We start from the raw sequence: 7,209 nt of genomic DNA, 5'->3' as shown, positions 1-7,209 counted from the left end.
ACAGTGCAACAACTTGACATGGACACCATAGTTAGCCAATACATGTTAGTAGTGTCACATCAAGTTGTGTCATGAGATGTCTTGACCACATCACCATTATCAGCCATATCTGTTGTAACTGAATGTAATGTAAAGTGAAGTCCAATGGACACACACATAAGTCGAAGAGTTGTGTCATTTGAAAAGTCATGGGAAGTTAAACAATCACGAGGGTAGTCCAAGAGTCACAAAGGTCAACCATCACCCTTGGATATATATACCCCTCCCATTGTATGATCAAGAGCTTTTCACCTTGGCTCCTTCCACATAGCCTTGACAATATGTAGTATGTTCTTTGAGGAGTGAGGAGTGGCTCCAATGTACCACTACTGGGACTAGTGATGTATGGTGTACATATGTGTCTTGGGACTTTTTCTTAATTCAGAATCCTGTTTCAGGCCAACACTTTTTCCCACATGTTTTGTAGATGTTTGTAAGACTACTCTTTAAACATTTGTAATGTATGTTTTCTTAACCTATACTAAGATAGTTGAACTAATTTGGTTATTTTAGTACTTACTGTAGAAATTCCCACTATATATCAACATATTATGCAATAGACTAAAGCAAAATACAAGATCTACTTCTACAACAAAATTTGCAGAAGCTTAATCGAAGTGAGCAGGATCCATGAGAACACATATAACTGAGAATGAGAAATCAATCACATAACACAGAAGAAATAACCCGGGGAAAGCCTCAGCCTAAAACCCTAATATTTGTATTATCATACAAGTGGAAATATGTTCAGATTACAAAAAGAATCAACTCACAAGCTATCCTGCTCTCTTTGCAATCCAACTGCTGCTCATAGACAGTCAAAGGCTTCTCACAAACCTTCTCCTCTGCCCTCCAAGCATCCTATTTCCTTGTGCAGTTTTTCCTGGGGTCTAGTGCTTCCACTTGTGTGAATTCCCACCTCACACTCCTCGCTTGGCTCAGAAATAATTGCGCAAACCTGAAGGAGATGAATCCTTCTGCATGGATGAGTTTCCTTTATAGGAAAAATTCATCCAATTGATAATACACTGTCCCTCCTCTGATCTCAACTGGGTCTCTGTCTGAACTGACATGCATGAGTTATTTATGGGAGAATATTCAGTTATCTGAAGTGCAGCAGTTACATGCATGCAAGCATTAACTAACTGAACTCACAATTAATTCAACAAACTATTTGAATTAATCTAAATAGACTTGACTCAGTTAACTGAGCCAACTAATTACAAGTCAATATTACAATTCATCCTTATCTCTTTAACTGATGGATAGCTTCCTCAATCAATGGAGAAACTGTTGCATGTCTCCACATAGACTTCATGTTTGATTTTATACAACTAATTAACTTATGGTGAATTAATTAATTATTTTACAAACAACTGCTAAGATCAAATTCAAATTTTACTTCTCTATTTTAGTTCAGGGACTAACTAAAATAGGAATCCATCCCGAAATGCTATTTTTAGCAATGCTATTTATAGCACTTCCATTTTTCATTCCTTGCTGCTATGTCCAACATTGGTACCTGAACTGCTATTTATAGTAGTGCTATTTATAGCACTTCTATTTTTAGCATTTCTTGTTGCCATTTTCAACACTCCCTCTCAACAAGAAAGGCATTCAAATCGAACCCAATCCTAAGCCTTTGGAATGTTCTGCATGCAACACTTCTCCCAAGTGTTATAGCTCCAGCAACTCTAGAAACAAAAAACTCCCAACTGACCTCTCTGTTGGGCTAGAAACATACTCTGATGCTGAAGCTCCCTCTGCCACTGACAAGTGCTCCCTCTTTTACCTCTGAGCTGTTGCAACACTCCATGCATATCAGACCATTGCACACCTCTCTGTGCCATCCTGCACTGGTGCAACACTCCTGTGCCTCTTGCATTGTTGCAACCTACTAGCTCTGCACTGTCTTGGGATTCATGCACTATAGCTCTCTTTGCCACTCCATCTACATCTACCTCTACCCACTCAGCCAGTCTTGCTACTCCTCATTAGGGCTCCCGTAGCAAAGTTGAATCCAAAAGGTTGGGTACTTCAAGGATCCAACCCTTATTTTAGCCTTCGTGGGATGATCACTCCACATCGCCCCACCTCCCACCTAGAGGTATGGATGCATGTGATCCCTCTGCCCACTTGGCTCGAAACTTCCCCCTACTGGAGGTCTCTGGATGAATGGATGCCTCCACTCGATCTCCTCTCATCTTCTCTAGTTGTACTGCTCCACAACCTCCTGAATCGCTTCACCAACTGTGGCTTCTCCACAATTATCTGAGACTTCTTCTGGCGCTGTGTGTTGAGAGGTAGTGTACTCTCCCTATAAACCGCCAAGTCTTCAATAGTTTCCTTGCTCCTCAAGGCTTTGCATGCATCTTGAACCTCAAGAGAATACAGGTTCTTGACTCGTAAACTGATCTGCTTCACCTGTCTCATGATGATGTGTCTAAGGAGAACCTTTCCCTTACTGAAGACTACATCATAGCATCTGTCTTCCAGCATCATGATCGACATGAAGTTTTTCTTTAGTCTTGGTACATACTTGACATCTGTTAAGGTAATGTGAGCTCCATGCTCCCTCTAAAAAATAACCGTGCCTACACCTAAGACACTATATTTTTCATCATTACCCATCACTATGAGTCTCTGGAGATCTTTCTCCTCCAAGGTACTAAACAAACTCTTGTCACCGGTCATGTGGAAAGAAGCTCCACTGTCAAGAAACCAACCACATCCCACCATGGATGAGACCATGCATGTGAAGAGGGGGAAATTCAACTCGAACTATAAGACCAATGCCTCACCTTCAGATCCTTCCTTGGATCCCATCTTGGATTTCTTCAGGGGACAATTTGTAGCAAAAGGGCCCACCTCATGACAACGAAAGCATCACACTTTTGATTTGTCAAACTTCTTCCCACCATGGGAAGAACTCGATTTGGGATGAGAATACTTCTCCTTTCCCTTCTTCGCCTTACTCGCTAAGGCGCAGTTTTCTTCATCCTCCTTGGATGAAGAACCATCTTTGGTGCTTCTTCTTATTTCCTCCCGCATCAGATCCGACCAAAGTCATTCCCAATATGGCAATTTTTCTCTTCCCTTAACCGAGTCTTGGTAGCTATGCCAACTCTTGGGAAGACGAGGAGAGCAAGACTCACCATGTCATCATCAAAAATCATGATCCCTGCACTACCAAGCTCATCCCTGTAGGTGGTGAGCTTGGTCAGATACATAGAGATCGTATCGCGCTTTTCACACTTGATTTTCCAAAGCTTGTCTTACAGTGCTAGCTTCCTCTGATCACTGCTGTTCTGATATAAATCTTTTAATGTTTTCCACATAAAAAATGGGGTCTCCTTCCCATGGAGGCTTGATACTATGTGGTCTTGAACTCCCTCCAGGATGATTCTCCTTGCTCTAGCCACACATTTCTTCCATTCCGCCAATTATTGGGAACTAGTTGCTGTAGGCTTGGGGACTTCTTGATCAATGAAGTCCTTTAACCCGTTATCCTCTAATATCGCTTCCATGTGATTCTTCCAGGCTATATAGTTTGAGCTACCATCAAGTGTATACTCAAGCCTCAAACTGTTGACTGCCGTTGATGAAATTGAGATGTGATAAGAACTTGATTTCTATATGCAGGAACCTCAAACTTCGAACTTCTCCCTTATTGTATATTTTCTTCGCCTTGATCACCTTTGCTTTGGTACCATGTAGAAATTCCCATTGTAGATCAATAGATTATGTAATAGACTAAAGCAAAATACAAGATCTACTTCTACAACAAACTTTGTGGAAGCTTAATTGAATTGAGCAAGATCCATGAGAACACATATCACTGAGAATGAGAAATCAATCACACATAACACAGAAGAAATAACCTGGGGAAAGCCTCAACCTAAAACCCCAATCTCTGTATTATCATACAAGTGTAAATATGTTCAAATTACAAAAAGAATCAGCTCACAAGCTATCCTGCTCTCTCTGCAATCCAACTACTGCTCATAGAGAGTAAAAGGCTTCTCACAAACCTTCTCCTCTTCCCTCCAAGCCTCCTATTTCCTTGCGCAGTTTTTCCTGGGGTCCAGTGCTTCCACTTGTGTGAATTCCCACCTCACACTGCTCACTTGGCTTAGAAATAACTGCATAAACCTGAAGGAGATGAATCCTTCTGCATGGATTGTATGTTTTAACACCGTACATAAATTACCTGCATATGAATTCTAAAACACAGAAAATAAACAATGTGAGAGCATAACAAATAAAACACATATACACAGAGATTTTCCCCTGGATCCCAAAATCGGGACTACCAGCCTGAATTTTCATTATATTCCTTTCAATGTTACAATACATATTTATACATGTTGAAGCATCCAATACCATGAACTAAAAACCATCGCGTCCAAAACCATGGACTGAAAACCATAGGTAGGTTTGCCCAACCTAATATAGGGTCCAAAAAAATTTCCCAGGGCGCTGCCTCGAACCCCGTAGAGAGGGGCTACCCACCCCCCTCAAACCCCCCGTTGCACAATCGATGCAAAAAAGGGGGGGCTCTGCCCCCCCTCTAACCCCCCGGTTCACTACGTATGTTAGTCATGGAAATAATATAACACAACCCAACATTCTCCCACTTGTTGTTTTGTTTCCACAGGGGACCACAGGAGAGCTTAGTCATTTTTCCAGCCTTGAAACACCCATTGTTTCTCTACACTAGGAGAAGCTCACAGATTTTGTCAATGCATCTGCAATATTCTTCAAAGTGTCCACCTTTACCAGCAACACCTTTTTGTCTTCTATCATATCCCTCACAAAGTGATACTGAACATCTATTTGCTTTGTGCTTGAATGATAAGCAGGGTTCTTTGCCAAGAAAATTGCACTTTGGATGTCACAGTCTATCCTTATAGCTCCCTGTACTAACCCCATACTTGAACACAATCTCTGCAACCAAACTGCTTCCTTGCTTGCATGAGTGGCTGCCATGTATTCTGCCTCTGTAGTTGATAGTGCCACTACAGATTGTTTCTTACTCATCCAACTGACTGCACCTCCAAATAGGTTAAACACACACCCACTTGTAGATCTTCTCTGATCTACATCTCCAGCCCAGTTTGCATCAAAAAAGCGACGAATATCCAACACTCTGTCCAATCTTCGTCTTCCTTCATAGCAAAAACCATAATCACTAGTGCCACGCAAATACCTGAAAACCCGCTTCACTGCTGTCCAGTGCTCCTTCCCAGGTTTTGACATAAACCTGCTCAATACTACAACTGCATGTGAAATTTCTGGTCTAGTACAGGCCATTGCATACATTAGGCTACTGACTGCACTTGCATATGGAACACGGGACATATCCTCTTCCTCTTCTTGTGTCTTGGGACAATGTTCAGTAGATAACTTTACACCTACAGGAATAGGAACCTTCACCGGTTTACTATCCTGCATATTAAACCTCTGTAGTATTGTCTTAACATACTTCCTCTGGTTTAACCAGATCTTCCTCTTTGCCTGATCTCTTTTAATTTCCATGCCCAAAATATAGTTTGCAGCACCAGGATCTTTCATGTCGAATTTGGAGGACAATTGGGTCTTCAAATCCTGGATAATTTCTTTGTCATTTCCAACCAGCAACATATCATCCAGATACAAGACCAGATAAATAACATGGTCACCAAATAATTTAAAATACACACAGTGATCTGATTTGCTTCTGGTGAAGCCAAGTCCCCGTATAAATGTATCAAATTTCTGATACCACATCCTTGGTGACTGTTTTAACCCATATAGAGGCTTCTTTAACTTGCATACCAGTTATTTCTTACCCTTCACCGCAAAGCCTTCAGGTTGCTTCATGTAGATCTCCTCTTCCAAATCCCTGTGAAGAAATGTTGTCTTCACATCCATTTGTTCTACCTAAAAATCAAAAGCAGCAACAACAGATAAAAGTAACCTAATAGAAGTTACCTTGGCAATAGGAGAAAAAATATCACCAAAATAAATTCCCGACACCTGGGAATAACTTTTTGCTATCAACCGAGCTTTGTATTTCTCCACCTTTCATTCTGCATTTGTCTTCTTCTTGAACACCCATTTGCTACCAATGGGTTTCCTTCCAGCCGGCAACTCCACCAGATCCCAAGCCTCATTTTTGTGCAAAGATGCCATTTCATCAACCATGGCCACTTTCTAGAGTTTTCCATCCTCTGAATCTACTTCTTCCTTCACAGTTCTGGGATCATCATCAGTAATAGATAAAGAAAAATTTGAAGAGAAAACAGATGGACTATACCTTTCTGGCTGCCTTCTTTTTTGAACTGATCTTCTTACACCCAAAGTTTGTGGCTCTTCATCGTCTGATTCCTCCTCTGCTGTAGAGTCTGATTCTTCCTCCTTTAGCTCAAACTCTATCTTCTCAGGTTCCTTTGGTTGGATTTTATGTTTAATAACATCTTTCACCTCTCTGAACACCACATCTTGGCTGTACACAACCTTCCTTGTTGCTGGGTTCCAAATATTATAACCCTTTAAACCGTCCTTATACCCAATAAAGATGCAATTTTCAGATTTACTATCCAACTTGGTTCATTTCTCCTTTGGAACATGTACATATGCATCACATCCAAATACCATCAGATGTGAAAGAGAGGGTTTCTTACCAGTCCATACCTCTTGTGGAGTCTTATCCTCCAATGCTGATGAAGGTGATCTGTTGACCAGGTGACATGCTGTCTCCACCTCCTCTGCCCAGAATTCTTGTCCTAACCCGGCAGCACTAAGCATGCTTCTTGCCCTTTACATCAATGTATTGTTCATTCTTTCTGCAACTCCATTTTGTTGAGGTGTATATGCAGTAGTCTTCTGCCATGCTATACCACACTTCTTACAAAATTCTTAAAATTCCTTACTGCAAAACTCTCCACCGTTATCTGTCCTTAGCACCTTTATCTTTTTCTCTGTCTAGTTTTCCACTAGAGCCTTAAATTCTTTAAACCTGTCAAGGACTTCAGATTTCTTCTTAAGGAAATATATCCATGTATTCCTTGAGAAGTCATCTATAAATGATACATAGTACACAGACTTACCTAGTGATGGAACCTTCGCAGGTCCAAACACATCACTGTGCACAAGCTCTAATATTTGTTTCGCCCTCTTACCACCAGA

Source organism: Pinus tabuliformis, chromosome 3_1 (assembly GCF_031772625.1).
Source record: "Pinus tabuliformis cultivar Carrire ecotype Pingquan chromosome 3_1, CPIR1, whole genome shotgun sequence".
Taxonomy (NCBI): Eukaryota; Viridiplantae; Streptophyta; class Pinopsida; order Pinales; family Pinaceae; genus Pinus; species Pinus tabuliformis.
Note: the sequence above shows the minus strand (reverse complement) of the source record.